General features: G+C 46.8%; 1 protein-coding gene and 1 pseudogene across 1 annotated transcript in view; both read right to left on the bottom strand.

The window, feature by feature from the left end:
- The window catches only part of LOC126470720 (nose resistant to fluoxetine protein 6-like), a 167,866-nt gene that overhangs the window by 115,372 nt on the left and 31,972 nt on the right, over positions 1-20,522 (bottom strand). The gene's annotated exons all lie outside the window — the stretch shown is intronic.
- Positions 13,555-13,672, bottom strand: LOC126471965 (5S ribosomal RNA; annotated as a pseudogene).

Genomic DNA, 20,522 nt, shown 5'->3' with positions numbered 1-20,522 from the left:
GGGAGGACTCGAACCTCCGACGGGGGTAGCCGCGCTAACCCGCGCGGCTAAACTGGAAATAATTTGATTTGAAAAGGGCAGCTAAGGAGATCTTGAAAATAAATACCGAAAAATCCTTTAATTACCTCACTCGGTTCCATTTGCAAATTATCAACAGATGCACAGCATAGCTTTATGGAACGGGAGCACATGTAAGAGCGGCCCCGCTGACAAACATATAATGCGAAAAGTGTGGCAATCGGACCACGATTGCAAGTAGTTCAGTGGAATCAGACAGATGGCGTTGGCCAATCTATTACACTAACCACTGCGTAGGACCGTATTCACATAAATAAATAAATAGCCTTCTAAATCACAATGTAAGTAATTTGTAAAACAACAGCCCTGAAAATGGGGTCTCATCTTCTTTCGTTCCCTTGATCTGCAGCAACACAAACACTACACTCTACAAGCACTAATCACGGTCATCCAGAGGATACAGATGCTCACTTGACACTTCATAACAGGTCAAAGGAAGCCAAGGCCAAGGCCTCCTGTACACTGCTGATATGCCCAAACCTCCCCCTCCTGTTCATCTTCTCCAGTTCGCTGATGACACTGCCTTCCTAGCCCTTTATCCTACCCTTCAACAGTCCCAACGTACCCTCCAAACCCACCTTGACCAATTCACCACTTGGTGCAACCAGTGGTTCCTCCGTGTTAATCCCTCCAAGACCCAGGCGATCATCATAGGCCGCACCACCCACTCCTTCCGCCTCCATGATTTCTACCTCACCATTTATGGCCGTCCTATCCACCTCACTCCTACCCTCAAATACCTTGGCCTCACACTCGACCGCCACCTCACCTGGACTCCCCATCTCCTTACCATCCAAAACAAAGCTCACAACCGCCTCCGCCTCCTCAAACTCCTGTCCGGCTGGACGTGGGGTCTGCATTCTTCCACCATCCTTCACACCTACAAATCCATGATCCGCCCCATCCTTTGTTATGCCAGCATCGCTTGGATTTCCGCCCCTCCCCGGTTCTATAAAGCCCTCCAAATCCTCGAACGCCATGCACTCCGCCTCGCCTTCCGCATCCACCTTCCGTCCCCCACGCGCATCCTCTATGACCTCATCCCCTTCCCCCACCTTCTCCTTTTCCTTGAACACATCCGCACACTATATATTGTCCGCCGCCTTGATCCCCCTCACCCCCTGGTGTCCCCCTTCCTCTCCACTCCCAACCAGTTGCCGCGCCTTTACCGTTGTGTCCCTCCCTCTCTTCATCTCCACACCCTCCACCTCCTTTCCCAACACAACGTCCACCGTCTACCCCTCCCGCATGATGAGCTTCGCCCTGACATCTACCCTTCCTACCAACTCTAACCCCCTCTTCCTGCCTCCTCCTCCGGGCTCCCTCTCCTCCCCCTTCCTCCTTATGAGCGGATTTCCCCTCCTACTCCCCTTCCATCTCTTGTGCCTTCTTTCAGTGTCTCTGCGCTCCCTCCTGCCCTGTCTTCCCTTTTCCTCTCCTGCCCCATGTGTCTCCTGCCTCTTCGTGAACCCACGGTTGCCCCTCCTCTCTTCATCCCGCCGCTTCCCCAGCTGCCCCATGCTCTCCCCTCCTTTTCCATCCTCTCTGACCTTTCCCTCAGCAGGTCCCACCTGGTAGTCTTATTCTTCGTCGTGTGCTCCAAGTGGATTTTAAGTGTGTTGTTTCGGAGTGTTTTTTACTGTGGCCAACTTTTAACCTGTGCATGCACATTCAGTGTCTTCTCTGTGTTTTAAGAATCGCCGACTGTGTTTTTTAACTTTCTGGTGACTTTTTTAACTGTCCCCCATGAACGTTTACATGTCAGTGTATTTTTACCTCCATTTTCTCCCCTTACTCTGTTTTATGTTCCCCTTTTTTATCTCCTTATGTACGTATCGTTTTATTCTTGTTTTAGTTGTCGTGTCACTCGGCTGAAGAGCGGCGGATTGTGCCGCTGACAGCCCTCCCCTGCCCATATGGGGCAGGGGAATGAAATCACAATAAAAAAAAAAGAAAAAAAAAACGGCAAGACATCTCTTCATTGGCCTTATCCGGGACTGCATTGCTCCCTCATACGATAATTTCTTTAGTGTGGAAGTGACTTTTTTTCAATACTTTGCCTGTGTTTAGTAACCCTCTGCCGCTACGCAATCAGTGCTAAATTCTCAATGATATTATGATGTGATGCTCCACCAATGAGCTCGGGCAACTGGTCTGTAAATTACAGATCACAACTGCTACACTCATTTGCATGGATACCGATTTCTTGTGCAAGTGTGAAACGATACTCCAGTCGGAGGGTCCATTCTTTGTGTTGAAATTCTTCTCACGATGAGTTTCCATTTGATCATTCAGTGTACCAGCATAAAATATTCCCTTCGTAGTATCCTAAGTCCATTCAGATACTCTTAGAATAGACTGACAATTGTGACTATTGACTGAACACCTATCTTGGAACTATTGTATTTGGGGTGCATATATATGCCCAGAGGCAAAGGACTAGCTCGCAGACTTAACGAGGTCAATGCAAACAATGGACCTCAAAACTTGTGGCCTTTATGGCCCGTTATGTGAATGTCGCATCGATAAACTCTTTTGATTTGTTTCCCTAGACTTACAGAATAGTATGTGGAAAGCTGGCTGACTGGCTTTGGCAAGCTGTTAAATGTTAGACTCATGTCTGTGTCTGATTCCTGCATACATTCTTACGAATTGCACAGTAATGAACAAATAATAAAAGAAAACAGGGAAAAGAAAATATAGCCTCACAAAGAGACTATATATTAATTTATTCTTCAGTGTATTGTCGGATACACTTATCAGTAGAAATCGGAAAACAGGGTTTTAGTGGCACGAAAATCATTGTCGAGATATGTGTGGACCAGACGGAAATCGAAACAGAAAACAGCAAAAAAGCTGAAATGTTCCCTCACAAAAGAAAATTAAGGTCTATTTTCAAAAACAAAATAGCCCTATCACAGCTAATCGGTACTAGCGATGCTGAATTGCAGTTCAAATATAAGGGGTGGTCAAAAAGTTTCCATTCGAACGCCGTACTACTCAGAATTGGTATTCCAATCACGCAAAATGGCAGTGAGCACTGAGACAACCATCCCACCGACACACCAGGTTGAAGATATCCATTTGGTAAAACACAGAGACATGTTGCGTGAAGAAATCCGAAACTGCCTGCTACATATTCTCGTCCGACAAGCCTCCAGCCGAAGAGAATATAAGTGCCGCCCCTGCCAACCTCGGCCCGTCAGTACTCGGACTGTATTAGGAGAGCACGACAGTAGTGACGTGTGATGCATATCAATTGCTTACGTGGACCTTGTATACAGCAAAGGACTTCGACTGTTTGCATGTCGCCCATCGCTTGCGACACCGTTGTAAATTCAAAGTTAAGTATTTTCAATCTTCTTATTTGTAATAGCACTCCGTCTTCAGGCCACGAGTGGCGTACCAGGACCATCCGCCGTGTCATCCTCAGTGGGGGATGCGGATAGGAGGGGCGTGGGGTCAGCACACCGCTCTCCCGGTCGTTATGATGGTATTCTTGACCGAAGCCGCTACTATTCGGTCGAGTAGCTCCTCGATTTAGCATCACGAGGCTGAGTGCACCCCGAAAAATGTCAACAGCGCATGGCAGCCTGGTTGGTCACCAAACCAAGTGCCGACCACGCCCGACAGCGCTTAACTTCGGTGATCTCACAGGAACCGGTGTATCCACTGCGGCAAGGTTCTTGCCCTCTTATTTGTAATAAAACTATTAATGTGATTTGCGTGAATTGTTGTATAGCATTCCGACAACGCAGCATCCTTTAGGTACCCTAAATGAGACGAGTTGGCTGGACCTCACAACTCCAACGCCTTTTTTTTTTTAAAGAGACCGAAGGCGCGACAATCGCATGGAGTGAGATCAGGAGTACAAGGTGGGTGCTCGAGTGTCTCCATTTGAGTTGGCGTACCTCTGCGTTACGACATTTCCGAAATGGGGATGTGCGTTATCATGAAGCAGCAGCACCCCTTTTCGCAGTTTTGCCGTATGCTTCGCGATAACCGCACCCCGTAATTTGCGTTGCGTTGCGCAGTACTGTTTCCCAGAGATGGAGACACGAAGTTTCTTGAAATAAATACGGAGTGGACCCCGGTAATGAAAGAACGGGATGATCATCAACTTTCTAGCTGATGGCTGACTCGTCAACTTCTTGGGACGAGAGTTTCCGACAAACAGGCTGCCTTATGCACATTCTTCATTATCCTATAGATCTCTTCCTATGTTTGTCCTTCGGAAGCCGGTCACTGTGACCGAGCGATTCTAGGCGCTTGAGTCCGGAACCGCGCGCCTGCTACGGTCGCAGGGAACCTGCTATGGTCGCAGGTTCGAATCCTGCCTCGGACATGGATGTTTGTGATGTCGTTTGGTTAGTTAGGTTTAAATAGTTTCTAAGGCTAGGGGACTGATGACCTCAGATGTTAAGTCCGATAGTGCTTAGAGCCATTTGAACCATTTTTGTCCTCCGGAAGCCAAGAAAAGAATAAAAAAGCACGTTGGTCCTGTTTTGACGCATTTGGTTATAACGTCACTGTATTTCACTTCTCCGCATTTACTGCACGCTCTCCGGAACGACACGCATGCCGCACTATTCCCTTGCCTGTAAGCCAGTGCTTATATACCTGCATTGTAGTCACACTACGTTGCACACACGCTGTACCACGCCCTAAAACGGAAACCTTTTCATCGCCTCTTATAACTAAAACTGAGTAAGGCATCAGAGAGCTATCAGTTCCTGTCCAGTTCTACACAGAGTTAGCGAGTGAATTATCTCGGGTCTTGAGCAAATTTTACTGTAGATCCTACGAGAAGAGATGAGTTCCCAGTTATTGTCAAAGAGCAATGTTGACACCCATCTGTGAAAAAGTAAGTGTACCTCATCCACAGAACTACCGTTCTACATCACTCACTTTTGCTTGTAACATAAAGCACTCCGTCTTCAGGCCACAAACGGCCTATCGGGACCATCCGACCGCCGTGTCATCCTCATTTTTGGATGCGGATAGGACGGGCGTGTGGTCAGCACACCGCTCTCCCAGTCTTTATGATGGTTTTCTTTGACCGGAGCCGCTATTATTCGGTCGAGTAGCTCCTCAATTGGCATCACGAGGCTGAGTGCACCCCGAAAAATGGCAACAACGCATAGCGGCCTGGATGGTCACCCTATCGGGACCATCCGACCGCCGTGTCATCCTCATTTTTGGATGCGGATAGGACGGGCGTGTGGTCAGCACACCGCTCTCCCAGTCGTTGTGATAGTTTTCTTTGACCGGAGCCGCTATTATTCGGTCGAGTAGCTCCTCAATTGGCATCACGAGGCTGAGTGCACCCCGAAAAATGGCAACAACGCATAGCGGCCTGGACGGTCACCCATCCAAGTGCCGGCCACGCCCGACAGCGCTTAACTTCTGTGATCTCACGGGAACCGGTGTATCCACAGCAGCAAGGCCTTTGCATTTACTTGTAACAAAATACTAGCATATATTCAGATATCAGAGGTTATGAACAACCTGAAACAAAAAAAATCTTATTCGTGGATATCAGCACTGATGTGCGAACTTAACACACCATCCTCAGTGCCACGAATAGAGAGAACCAATCTGGTTTGGTGTTCCGAACGACCACATACGGTTAGTTGTAGGGAAAGCAAATGATAGGCTTCGATTCATTGACAGGATCCTGGGAAACTACATTTTCTCTACAAAAGAGACTGTATTCAAAACACCTGTATGGCTCATACCTGCTCCAATTTACAGGACACGTATCAGGTACGATTAACAGGAGAGAATGGTTACAGACTTGTCTGAATGGCGACGGGATGTAAAAGAAATGTTGAAAAAATCTTAACTGGCATACACTGGACGAAAGACGCTTTACATCTCACGAAAAGCTGCTTAGCAAACGTCAGGAATCTTCTTTCAGCGCAGAAACTGCTAATGGTCTTCAGCCCGTCGACAACAAGATCATTAGAGAAGGAGCAGTTGTATTTTCTGCATCCTCCACTAGCATAAAAAAACAGGGGTAAGTGCGAGTGTGACTCGCTCACCGAGGGTTCAGAACAACCTAATTATGTATATTGGATAGTTCATCCACCCCAGGAATCGAGGATTACGACGACTTTTCCTGTTATCGATATCGACAGTGGCAAGCATCAAAATATGTGACATAAACGGCCAATCTTCGGATTGCAAGGATAGAAGCTTAAATTTCTTACACCGCCAATAGATCATAGACTTTAGTGTGTGACATAAATTTCAACTTGATACGTGTATCCGTTCCTGAAAAAAAAAGGACGCTTAACAGTTGGACATACAGGCAGACGGACAACAAAGTGATCCTATAACGATTCTGTTTTTACCGACTGAGTTACTGAACCCTGTAATATATTGATTATTCCTTGCTACTGTAGTGTTATCTTGAAGCTGTGAGAAAGGAGGACAGGCGCTCCAAGGCGTGGAAGCAGAGACGATGCTGAGGGCAGACGAAACTAGGAGAGATATTGTTACGTGAAGTAAACCGTAAGGGGAGAGCCTTGCGAAAATGCAGACGCCCCCAGACGCCGTCCCAGGGCGTTAGTTACTCTTCAAGGAATTAACATGTAACTTCATATGTTGTGTAGACGCTGTGGTAGGTTGCCACCGTAGAACTTTGTAACCAACAGGCACGTAACAGCGAATAAAGCCAGCTTGATACCAGCCCTGAGAACAGCAACGTCAGTAGGCTCACAAGGGTTAGAAAGAGGGCGAAAACGCCAAAAACTGTTGACCTAGCAGTCCCTACTCCGGGGAGCCCGAGGGGCTGGGCTAAATGACGTATAACAATAATGTTGCAAGCTTTATTTGGCAGAGCAGTTACGTTTAGCTTTCAGCTGAACAATGTTGATACCAAATACGGACTTAGTGCAACTGCACTTATAAGCAGTAGAGCGAACCTAACTAAACCGTGATTGGCAGACACCTGCAGGATTGGCTGGGTGGCTTTAAGTGCGATAAACAGTGCCTCCAGGCGACTCCTTAAAACCCGTAGATTCCGCATTTTGGCGGAGTTCTCAGTCAGACGATCTGAGCGCCGAATCCGCGTCCGTCAAGTCCAGCCTCGGTCCAGCTCCGCATAAGTCTGCTGTCTCACTTGGAGTGCCTCAGTGAACAGTGTCACATTCAGTATGTTTTGTTTTACAACCAAGTTGTTGCCTTAAGATGCTGCTAGTGTTTGCCACTCTGGTTAGCATCCACTCCTGGGACTTCTGCACTGGTTTCTGTTGTAACAGTGTTATTCATGCTTTTTCTAACTCTAGAACTAGCCTCCAGTGTATCAGTTAGTCCTGTCTGAAATAAACAACTATTTCAAAACCCTATTTTTTCAAGAGTCTACACGACGAGTACCCTACCAAGTCTCACCATCTGCATTTCTAGTAAATGCCTGTACCAGTGTTGGCTCAGACAGAAGAAAACAATCAAACGACTTCACTGTGAATTGCCCTTCTGCCTTCTGCTCTGTACCCCTTGGGAACGCAGATCGACCAGTAACCCTTTTCTCCCTCTCCCACATATGTCAGGACAAGACAACCCTAAGAACAAAAGTCCGCTGTTTTGTTGGGGTTTTACGCCCCGTAGAAGTCGAAGTCTCTAGCGACGAATTAGCAGCTCATACCGACAAGGGTGCACGAAGAAATCCCCCAAGCCATAATGGTGATGACGCGTATTCGTCACTCCACTGTGATGTTTCTGACGGTACGGATCTCCTGCAGTCTCGTATTAGTACAGGACGTATCAAAAAGCATCGTCCGATTTAAAAAAGAAATCATAACTATAACGTTATTTGAGATATGTGCGTGAACAACGTACTGTTAGAAAGAGCAAACTCTCGAGTTTTACATGCTTCCCGCTAGGTAGCAGCAGTGTGCACCCACTTCAGATCTAGTAAAAATGGTGTCGGCGTAACAGAAAGCGTGTTTGTTCTACGTTTTGCGCAGTGCGGGCCAGTTTAACTGTTCAGCGTGACGTTCGTATAAGGTATGGTGTAGATCCTCATACAGCACAGAGCATTAAACTATGGCATGAAAAATTCCGAGAAACAAATTGTTTGTGTAAAGGCAAATCTCCGGGCCGTCCGCGAGGATCTGACACAGACATGGAACGCATCCGTCATAGTTTCACAAGAAGTCCGCAGAAATCCGTTCGCTGTGCAGCTCGACAGCTCAACATGCCCCCCCCCCCCCCCCCCCCCCCCCCGATATCCATCTGGCGTGCGTTGTGTCGAAGTGTACACTTGAAACCATACAAAATTCAGCTACTGCAAGCTCTTCGTGAATGTGACGAACAACAACGTGTGGAGTTTCATTCTTGGCAAGGTGGAGGATGACAGTTTTCTTCCACGCTTGGTGTTTAGCGACGAGGCAGCATTACATTTAAATGGAAAGGTGGACCGTCATAATGTGAGAACGTGGGGTACGGAATAACCACATGAAGTTGTACAACATGAGATGGACTCTCCAGAATTTAATGTATTTTGTGGAGATTCACAGGAAAAGGTGTATGGTCCATTTTTCTTGACCGAGGACTCTGTTACAGGAAGCACGTATCTCGATATGCTTGAGAACTTTCTTTTCTCGCAGTTGGAGACTGATTCGAACGACTTCATTTACCAACAGGATGGGGTGTCTCCACACTGGCATCTGGAAATGCAGGAATTTTTAAATCAAAGGATTACTGAACGATGGATCGGTCGCACTGGACCAAATGATGCAGCCTTACATTACTGACCTCCATGTCACCGGACCTGACTATATGTTATTATTTCCTGTAGGGGTTCGGGGAATATAAAAGACTGTTCATGTGCCTGCGTTACCAATAGCAATGAATGAACTGAGACATCGCACAACAGCAGCTGTGGAAGCTGTAACTCAACACTTGCTCGCTGTGGTGTGGGAACAATTTGAATACCCACTGACACATGCCGTGCTTCTCAAGGGGGAGCATATTGAACACCTATGAAAAGGCGTGAAATAAAACTTTTTGAGTTTCACATTCATCAAAAAATAAATTAATTGTATATGTTTAATAGTTTCAGAAATATAGACGTGCCAAATCGGATGGTTCTTTTTGGTACATCCTGTATTATAGAAATCACTGTAGTTTCACTACAAAAGATGTAGGAGAATTACGGAAATCTAATGTAAGTTAGTTGGGTCAGGGTTTAGAACTGTTTACACTCCTCAGTCACTTAGATAAAGGCCGTGACAAGATTGCGAGAGCAAGAGCAGATGTGAAATACTACTTGACTTTCTGCAAACAGCTGAGTCATGTAACGAGTAAGATGTGCACTAACACCTGTAGCTGGTTCTACACGCCGCTCTCGCGGCAAACATTTGCAGAGAGCAGAGGAAGTTGCAGAAACGAGGCGAACCACGTATTAGTAGCGGAGCCGGAATGACGAAGAACGGCAGAGAACTGGGGTAACTCTTTACGTAATTCGGCGCAAGTGAGTCCGGCAAACGTGCCACCAGTACGCCTGACCGAGATATGGTCCAGTGCGAACCTCGCTGCTGTCCTGTCAAGTTTCACTTTCCTTAGCTCTCTCAGATTCTGAGACTTCATAAAGCTGTATTACACACTTTTAGTTTCTGCGTTCGCTCCCTGATGTTACCAATGGAACACTTTATTGAAGCACGAGTACACGTTTATTTTTAGATATGTATTTCGTACATCGGCACGTCCGCTATTTCTCAACAACCGTTTCTCAAGTTAAGACACAAGTTTAACGTGTAATACTAAAGAACCTCGAAGCTTTCGTTATGCCGATGCAGCAGCTAATACACTGAAGCGCCAAAGAAACTGGTATACGCATGCTTATTCAAATACAGACCTATATTAACAGGCAGAATACGACGCTGCTGTCGGCAACGCCTATATAAGATAACAAGTGTCTGTCGCAGCTCTTAGGTCGGTTACTGCTGCTACAATGGCAGGTTATCAAGATTTAAGTGAGTTTGAACGTGGTGTTATAGTCAGTGCATGAGCGATGGGACACAGCATCTCTGAGATAGCGATGAAGTGGGGATTTTCCCGTACAACCATTTTGCCAGTGTACCGTGAATATCAGGAATCCGGTAAAACATCGAATCTCCGACATCGCTGCGGCCGGAAAAGGATCCTGCAAGAACGGGCCCAACGATGACTGAAGAGAATCATTCATTGTGACAGAAGTGCAACCCTTCCGCAAATTGCTGCAGATTTCAATGCTGGGCCATCAACAAGTGCCAACGTGCGAACCGTTCAAGGAAGTATGATCGATATGGGCTTCCGGAGCCGAAGTCCCACTCGTATACCCGTGATGACTTGACGACACAAAGCTTTACAACTCACTTGGGCACGTCAACACCGACATTGGACTGTAGATGACTGTAAATATATTGCCTAGTCGGACGAGTCTCGCTTCAAATTGTATCGAGCGGATGGATGTGTACGGGTATGGAGACAATCTCATGAATCCATGGACGCTGCATGTCAGCAGGGGACTGTTCAAGTTGGTGGAGGCTCTATAATGGCGTGGGATATGTTCGGCTGGAGTGATATGGGACTCCTATTACGTCTAAATACTACTCTGACAGGTGACACGTACGTTAGCATCCTGTCTGATCACCTGCATCCATTCATGTCCATTGTGCATTCCGACGTACTTGGGCAATTCCAGCTGCACAGTACGACACACTAAATGTCCACAATTGCTACTGAGTGGCTCTAGGAACACTCTTCCGAGGTTAAACACTTCCGCTGACCACCAAACTCCGCAGACATGAACATTATTGAGCATATCTGGGATGTCTTGCAACGTGCTTTTCAGAAGAGATCTTCACCCCCTCGTACTCCTACGGATTTAGGGACAGTCTTGCAGGATTCATGGTGTCAATTCCTTCCAGCACTGCCTCAGACATTAGTCGAGTCCATTCCATGTCATTTTGCGGCACCTCGTCGTGCTCGGTGGGTCCCTACACGATATTAGGCAGGTGTACTAGTTTCTTTGATTCTTCGGTGTATTTTAGGTCTACAATTTCGCTTCCGCCGTTTCGCAATAGATGGCAGTAAAGGTGTATGTTGGTTCAGGTGGTAGGTCGTAAGTACCATACAGTAAGCTTAGGCATTTGTAAACGTAACGCCATCAAAATATTATTTGATTTGTGATTACATCATAAAGTTATTCTCGATTGACTATATCAACTCCTGATTTGCGGGAAGTTTTGATTGTTTGCTATAACATGAAGAAATCGGCGGCTGAGGCTCATAAAATGCTGCGTAAGACCTATGGTGAGGCACCTGATAGTGAAACAAAGTGCAGAGGATGGCTTCTAAGTTTCACGAACGGTGATTTTGACGTCGAGGACCGGCATGGTGGTACAAGAAAGAAGGTTTTTGAATCTACTGAAAACGAAGGGTACAGTCACAGGAGATTGTTGTCGACAGCAGTTGATGCGTTTGAGCCGAGCACTGAAAGATACAGGACAACTTAGAAAAAATTTTCTAATTGGTGTGATGAATGGCGGATAGCTATAAACGTGGAAAAATGTAAATTAACGCGGGTGAGTAGGAAGAACAAACCTGCAACGTTCGTATACCGTATTACTAGTGTCCTGCTTGATACAGTCAAGTCGTTCAATTATCTGGACTTAACGTTTGCAGGGCTGTATGAAATAGAACGAGCATGTAAGAACTTTGGTAGGGAAGGCGAATGGTCGGCTTCGGTTTATTGGGAGAATTTTAGCAAACGGGACTGTAAAGGAAACTGCATATAGGAAATCGGTACAAGGTCGGATTGAAGGTATACATTGAAGCAGTCCAGAGGCGAGTTGCTAGATTTGTTTCCGGTAGGTTCGAACAACTCGTAAATGTTACGCAGTTGCTTCGGTAACTCAAATGGGAATCCCTGGAGGGAAGGCGACTATCTTTTCGAGATATACTATTGAGAAAATTTAGAGAACCGGCATTTGCACTGAGTACCGAACGATTCTAATGCCGCCAACATACGTACGGGACAAGGATACGAGAAATTAGGACTCATACGGAGGGTTATAGACAGACATTTTTTCCTCGCTATATTTGCGAGTGGACCAGGAAAGGAAATGACTAATAGTGGTACAAGGTACCATCCACCACGCACCGTTCGTGGCTTGCGGAGTATCGGTGTAGATGTAGAAGACAAAAGGGCCACAATACAGCCGGCCGCTGTGGTCGAGCGGCTCTAGGCTCTTCAATCCGCAACCGCGCTGCTGCTACGATCGCAGGTTCGAATCCTGCCTCGGGCATGGATGTTTGTGATGTCCTTAGTTTAGTTAGGTTTAAGTAGTTTTAAGTCTAGGAGACTGATGACCTCAGATGTTAAGTCCCATATTGCTTAGAGCCATTTGAACGATTTATTTCCACAATACAGCGATAGACATGAAAAGGTGATTTTGCAGCATGACAGTGTTCGACACCATGTCTCAAAACCTGTCAGACATATTCGGAAACGTTGAAATGAAAGTCCTATCTCCAGACATTGATCCCTCTGACTACTACCTTTTTCGATCAGTGGGACACGGCCTGGTTGACTAGTACTTCCGCTCATATGAACAAGTGAAAACTTGGATCGATTCATGGATCTCCTCAGAAAGCGTCCAGTTCTTCCGTCGTGGAGTTCGTATGCTGCCGAGTGCGATAAAGTACCAGCGATGGCCAACACTTTGAATCGTAAATTTGTAGTAAGTTTTTCACAATGAAGCCCCCAACTTCGAGAAAAAACGGTGGAAGCAAAGTTGTCGACCTGATAAACAGAAATTTCGTCTCGAAAAGATAGAAACATGGGCTGACGCAGTTGTGTGGTTTTGTAGAGTTAAATTTCCGTTATTTTCTTTTTTGTCCCTCTTAATCCATGGGTCGGTTTATAAACAGCTCAAGATTCACGCGACGGCAGCCTGTTTGCCAAACATCATACAGCGAAATTTACTCTCATATAAAGTTGAATGGGAGGCTACTACAAAGTAGCTTATAGCACACCATCAAGTGGTGACGCGTCGTGGCTCTCCCAGTGACATACCGGATGTGTTGAGCAACCGTTCTGATCTACGTCCGCGCAAATGCCGTCCACAGCTCCCGGAGATCGATTGCAGCAGGCTCAAAGTCACATATGTTTCGCCTGATATTGTGAAAGAAGTTCTCTGTAGGATTGAAGTTCGGAGACGTTGAGGCCACGCAAGCACCCGCACGTCCATGAAATGTTCCTCAAACGAGTCTCACACTCCGTCCGAACAGGCCTTGGACGGCTCAACAGTACCGACCGGCCGCCGTGTCATCCTCAGACCACTGGCGTCGCTGGATGCGAATATGGAGGGGCATGTAGTCAGCACACCGCTCTCCCGGCCGTATTTCAGTTTACGAGACCGGAGCCGCTACTTCTGAATGAAGTAGCTCCTCGGTTTGCCTCACAAGGGCTGAGTGCACCCCGCTTGCCAACAGCGCTCGGCTGAACGGATGGTCACCCTTCCAAGTGCTAGCCCAGCCCGACAGCACTTAACTTCGGTGATCTGACGGGAACCGGTGTTACCACTGCGGCAAGGCCGTTGGCTCAGACAAGTCTCATGCAGAAGACTAAAACTGAGTGCCGCACTGGTACTCTAAACCGGGATCTTAAGTTTCGCGGGCAACGTTCTTAGCGACTGAGCTATCAAAGCGTGACTCACGACTCCCTCACGGCTTTATATCCTCCACTATCTCTCTTCTACGTTCCAAATTTCGCAAAATCTGTGCGGGCAATTTTCAATCTGCCAGAAAGGTTCATAACAACTGACACTCCGCTGCAGAGTGAGAGATTCATTCTGGAATTCTGAAACACATAAGAAGCGATGGGATGGGGCAATGTATTGTTCCTCAACTCGGGTAACGGTGTCCTGTTAGCAAACAGCAGTTTTCGAAATAAATCTACTTTGTCATCGGCGTGTTTAAACGTGCACCACGACTTGTCAGTCGAGGCGAATTTTTCCCATTTTTTGGGGCTCCATTGACTGTTTGCCTGCACCAGTTCTAATCCCCATGCCTGGTGACGGGCGATGAGCAAAGTTGAAAGTGTGGGCTGTTGGATTCTGTTCCCCACAAACAGGAGCATTTCTGGATGGCTTGGCTGTTCAGTTTATTGTTGTCCTTCACTGAGCTTGTCAATAATTTGATGCACTATTGTACTTCTATCTACTCTTACAATCGGCGGTGGGCGACGTTGTCCAAGGCACTTAACACAGAAAGCGGCGATTTTCCCCGAACAAGGTACTCACTACAGATCCTGACACGGTGACACGTGGAAAAAAGAAAACATGACATCGAAAATGAAATATTCTATGCGTCCTAAGTCCATGATTTAGCCGCGTTCAAATTCGTTGATGCTGCGCTTAACGTCTTACGTTACGATGACGAGCGGCACAAGTTGTGACGACAACCCAATCACCGAGCGAGGTGGCGCAGTGGTTTGCACATTGCACTCGCATTCAGGAGGACGACGGTTCAAACCAGCGTCCGACCATCCTGATTTAGGTTCGCCGTGATTTCCTAAATCGCTTCAGGCAAATTCTGGGATGGTTCCTTTAAAAGGGTACGACCGACTTCCTTACCCATCCTCCCCTAATCCGACGGGACCAATGATCTCGCTGTTTGTCCCCCCCCCCCCCCCAACCAACCAACCGACAACCGATTCAATTACGCAAACTGAGATCCATTCGCAATTTGTGCAAGAGCGCCCAGTTTCCAACACAGCACGCATTTCTAATTCACTTTTTCTTGAGTGTCTGTTGTGCACATTTGACCACAATACAGGGTGATTACGATATTAAGATATCGTAATTATGTTTTCACGAAAATAAATTGTGTAAAAGTCCTCGCTAAGAGATAGTATCTTTTAATACGTATGTTACTTACAGAGACATCGGTACCAATCTCAATTTTTCGAATGGAACTATATTACTTCCTGCTGCTAATATCGTAGTACTAAAGAGGGGAATTAAAACCGACTACGCCGCGTGGGATTGGCCGAGCGGTCAAGGGCGCTGCAGTCATGGACTGTGAGGCTGGTCCCGGCGGAGGTTTGAGTCCTCCCTCGGGCATGGGTGTGTGTGTGTGTGTTTGTCCTTAGGTTAATTAGTGTGTAAGCTTAGGGACTGATGACCTTAGCAGTTAAGTCCCATAAGATTTCACACACATTTCTGAAAACCGTCTACTGTCTTCTGCAGTGTAGAGTCAGGCTAATGGGGCGCTCCAGTTTCACACAGCGAAGATAGCCTAGTTACAAAAGCGGAGTAAGAGAAATGTTTAATTTAAAACTGATATTATCACATTTGGATACATTCCTTGAATCGACACACCAACTGGAAGGCAAATAACGCAGCATCTAAGAATGATTCACCAGTTAAAAACGGTAGCAGTTCTGCTCTTGTTTCTTCCAGAGTCGTGAAAGAAACATGCACGTCAAACATTCAGTGCATATGTAAAATAGGGATTTGAGATTGGTAAATACACTCCTGGAAATGGAAAAAAGAACACATTGACACCGGTGTGTCAGACCCACCATACTTGCTCCGGACACTGCGAGAGGGCTGTACAAGCAATGATCACACGCACGGCACAGCGGACCCACCAGGAACCGCGGTGTTGGCCGTCGAATGGCGCTAGCTGCGCAGCATTTGTGCACCGCCGCCGTCAGTGTCAGCCAGTTTGCCGTGGCATACGGAGCTCCATCGCAGTCTTTAACACTGGTAGCATGCCCCGACAGCGTGGACGTGAACCGTATGTGCAGTTGACGGACTTTGAGCGAGGGCGTATAGTGGGCATGCGGGAGGCCGGGTGGACGTACCGCCGAATTGCTCAACACGTGGGGCGTGAGGTCTCCACAGTACATCGATGTTGTCGCCAGTGGTCGGCGGAAGGTGCACGTGCCCGTCGACCTGGGACCGGACCGCAGCGACGCACGGATGCACGCCAAGACCGTAGGATCCTACGCAGTGCCGTAGGGGACCGCACCGCCACTTCCCAGCAAATTAGGGACACTGTTGCTCCTGGGGTATCGGCGAGGACCATTCGCAACCGTCTCCATGAAGCTGGGCTACGGTCCCGCACACCGTTAGGCCGTCTTCCGCTCACGCCCCAACATCGTGCAGCCCGCCTCCAGTGGTGTCGCGACAGGCGTGAATGGAGGGACGAATGGAGACGTGTCGTCTTCAGCGATGAGAGTCGCTTCTGCCTTGGTGCCAATGATGGCCGTATGCGTGTTTGGCGCCGTGCAGGTGAGCACGACAATCAGGACTGCATACGACCGAGGCACATAGGGCCAACACCCGGCATCATGGTGTGGGGAGCGATCTCCTACACTGGCCGTACACCACTGGTGATCGTCGAGGGGACACTGAATAGTGCACGGTACATCCAAACCGTCATCGAACCCATCGTTCTACCATTCCTAGACCGGCAAGGGAACTTGCTGTTCCAACAGGACAATGCACGTCCGCATGTATCCTGTGCCACCCAACGTGCTCTAGAAGGTGTAAGTCAACTACCCTGGCCAGCAAGATCTCCGGATCTGTCTCCCATTGAGCATGTTTGGGACTGGATGAAGCGTCGTCTCACGCGGTCTGCACGTCCAGCACGATCGCTGGTCCAACTGAGGCGCCAGGTGGAAATGGCATGGCAAGCCGTTCCACAGGACTACATCCAGCATCTCTACGATCGTCTCCATGGGAGAATAGCAGCCTGCATTGCTGCGAAAGGTGGATATACACTGTACTAGTGCCGACATTGTGCATGCTCTGTTGCCTGTGTCTATGTGCCTGTGGTTCTGTCAGTGTGATCATGTGATGTATCTGACCCCAGGAATGTGTCAATAAAGTTTCCCCTTCCTGGGACAATGAATTCACGGTGTTCTTATTTCAATTTCCAGGAGTGTAATAAATTTTCGTCATGAGTTTAATTTCAAGATAAACACTTACATTGCAAAATACATCACTAACATCAACAAAAAGGGAATCGCCAAAGAATATGTTCACGAACATTTCCTTCACATTTCATTTGTGTCATTGATTGTTCGAAATTACCATCGAATTAAGATACTTTAAACGGTCACGGAAAGATTGTAGGTGAACAGCTTAGCTGAATAAATACTAGGACACATAAGGATAACTGCAAATAACATTATTCAGGACAATGATGAAAAACCAAAGATAAAATATTAGAAGTAATGGCTGCACCAATATGAAAACCTCACCACGGCTTTTGGAGGCCAGATATAGCAATGCGAGTTGCATAAAACGACATCTGTAGTGGCAGCTGAATCATAGTGTAGGATACGTGTCCTTGTATCACTTTGACTACAGTCGTACTACAGCGATCATTTTCACTTTCTTGGTGGGTGAAATGGTGGTGAGTGAAAACACAAGCTTGACATCTAAATACTTCAACACTGGTATTTTCGAAGTGAAAAGAACGCAGTGTTGTCACCTCTCATGGATATATGATTATTAAGAACGTTAGCGGAACGCAGTCTTTAAGAACCGCCGCAGGACATGTGCACCTAACGGGAAAAGCAGATGGAGTGCTGCGGTTAGTACCGTACCGCAGTCAGGACACATCCAGGCCGGAGCCATAAACTAACTGCCAAGGCTTGTGCCGTCGTCATTTAAGACCTCACAATGAGTAACGTTATTTAGTACTAGCATAAATCACTGTGCGTGTCAGCCTTACAAAAAGACAGGTTATGGTCTGACGCCCCTTCTACAAAGGGGTCATAAGAGACGGAGCACTAGATTAGTTGGCTACGGATGGTGAAGTAAATCAGCCGTGATGTTGTTGAAGGAAATAGCCAAGAATCCACCTGCAGTAGTTTAGGGAAACCACGGATAATGTAGGGTAAGATGAGCGAACGGAAATATAAAACGCCGAACGTTCCGAACATGTGTCAGTCTAACCAGTGCGTCATTATATTTGCTCCCGTTTGACAAAACTTGCTTTCTTTAGAACGCAAAAGAGACTTTCATTATACAGTGAACGTGGTTTGAAGGAGCATATCAGACACTAAGATGCGATTACCCATATATCGACGTAATTGCTATTACATATACCACATGTACATATTAGATTTATAGTCGTTAGATTTATAGTCGCAAATGGAGAAATGCATGATGGAAATTAGTAAGAGGAACATGAAAATAAACAAACCGATCAGGAGATATTCTGGAGTAGATAACGTGCTCATGACCGAAAATTAAAAAGGAATCGCGCTGGAAATGTAGATCGGCGAATGAACGGTATATGGCGCAAGGAAGTTATTTACTAAGACTTTAACAGACGAGAAAAGGTCGTCGCTAAAATGTAATGGCATATAACAGCTGACATTAAAAAACGTTCAGGAGCAACATGGGTGCATGTAACACAAGATCGTAATGTACGCAATAGTCTACAGGAGGTGGACTTCAAATGGTATCATGATGACGCAAATGTCTTCCCAACTTTGTCTATGGTTCGTCTCAATGTGTTGCTGTACTTATTGTTTTCACAGACACGAAGCTATTCTTTCTGTCTCAGAAGACAAACTTCGCAAATAGCTGAAGAAACTGTTTCCCTACCCAGTCAGCAGTAGGTCTGTCGATTGCCTAGACTTCTCATTGAGTCTATGCGGAAGGTTATTATAATATTTCTAAAATGTTAGTGCTGATGTATACGAGAAGCGCGTTTCAGACAACCACGTGGCCCTCCTAATATTCGTTTTCCGTGGTTCTCTGAATCACTTTAGAAGATATTCCTCTAAGAAAGCACCACGATTAATTTCGATCCTTATTCTTCTCCACCCGAACAAATGATTCGTGTTTGATGTCCACAGTATGGACCAGGTGATCTTCCTTCCATGCTACTCCAGCTGCATACTAGAACAGCATTTGAACTCAGCCTCTTTCATGGTCACTTCAGCGCTACTAAACTCTGAAACAACCTCACGGCCCAGAAGGAAATCGTGTGCTATCTCACTCCTGCTTTTCCAGCTGCATACATGGGAACTACTCCCTGTGTAAGCATGTTGCGGTTTAAGCAAGCGTGAACATAGTTTTACGTTGTTCTTCCCTTTCCCGTCCTCTCCCAAAGTCTCCGTGTGGAGTAACTGGCGCCTTACGTTTATTACAACTACCCGATTCATAAGTCGAAGTCATAAAATTCAGACCCGGGTAAAATTTTCAAATTTTTTCACACATGTGGCGCACTGTGCTATCTGAAAGAGGAAGTTAGAATAAGCTCTCTATTGATCCAGCTGGAAATCATGTTAAAAGAAATATGACCATTCTTTGATTAAAACAGTCTCACAACAAATAAGAAATGAACAATGAACAAAAGGAACTTAACCCTCCTGCTAGTGCTGTAGCACCTAAATTTATAATAAAGTCATATCTTGGTGTAATAGTTAATTCACTACTGGCCATTAAAATTGCTACACCACGAAGATGACGTGCTACAGACGCGAAATTTAACCGACAGGAAGAAGATGCTGTGATATGCAAATGATTAGCTTTTCAGAGCATTCACACAAGGTTGGCGCCGGTGGCGACACCTACAACGTTCTGACATGCGGAAAGTTTCCAACCGATTTCTCATACACAAACAGCAGTTGACCGGCGTTGCCTGCTGGAACGTTGCCGTGATGTCTCGTCTAAGGAGGAGAAATGCGTACCATCACGTGTCCGACTTTGATAAACGTCGGATTGTAGCCTATCGCGATTGCGGTTTATCGTATCGCGACATTGCTGCTCGCGTTGGTCGAGATCCAATGACTGTTAACAGAATATAGGATCGGTGGATTCAGGAGGGTAATACGGAACGCCGTGCTGGATCCCAACGGCCTCGTATCACTAGCAGTCGAGATGACAGGCATCTTATCCGCATGGCTGTAACGGATCGTGCAGCTACGTCTCGACCCCTGAGTCAACAGATGGGGACGTTTGCAAGACAACAACCATCTGCACGAACAGTTCGACGACGTTTGCAGCAGCATGGACTATCAGCTCGGAGACCATAGCTGTGGTTACCCTTGACGCTACATCAGAGACAGGAGCGGCTGCGATGGTGATCTCAACGACGAACCTGGGTGCACTAATGGCAAAACGTCATTTTTTCGGATGAGTCCAGATTCTGTTTACAGCATCATCATGGTCGCATCCGTGTTTGGCGACATCGCGGTCAACGCACATTGGAAGCGTGCATTCGTCATCGCCATACTGGCGTATCACCCGGCTTGATGGTATGGGGTGCCATTGGTTACACGTCTCGCTCACCTCCTGTTCGCACTGACGGCACTCTGAACAGTGGACGTTACATTTCAGATGTGTTACGACCCGTGGCTCTACCCTTCATTCGATCCCTGCGAAAGCCCACATTTCAGCAGGATAATGTTGCAGGTCCTG

Source organism: Schistocerca serialis, chromosome 3, assembly GCF_023864345.2.
Source record: "Schistocerca serialis cubense isolate TAMUIC-IGC-003099 chromosome 3, iqSchSeri2.2, whole genome shotgun sequence".
NCBI classification, from domain to species: domain Eukaryota; kingdom Metazoa; phylum Arthropoda; class Insecta; order Orthoptera; family Acrididae; genus Schistocerca; species Schistocerca serialis.
This window is presented reverse-complemented; position numbering and strand designations above follow the sequence as displayed.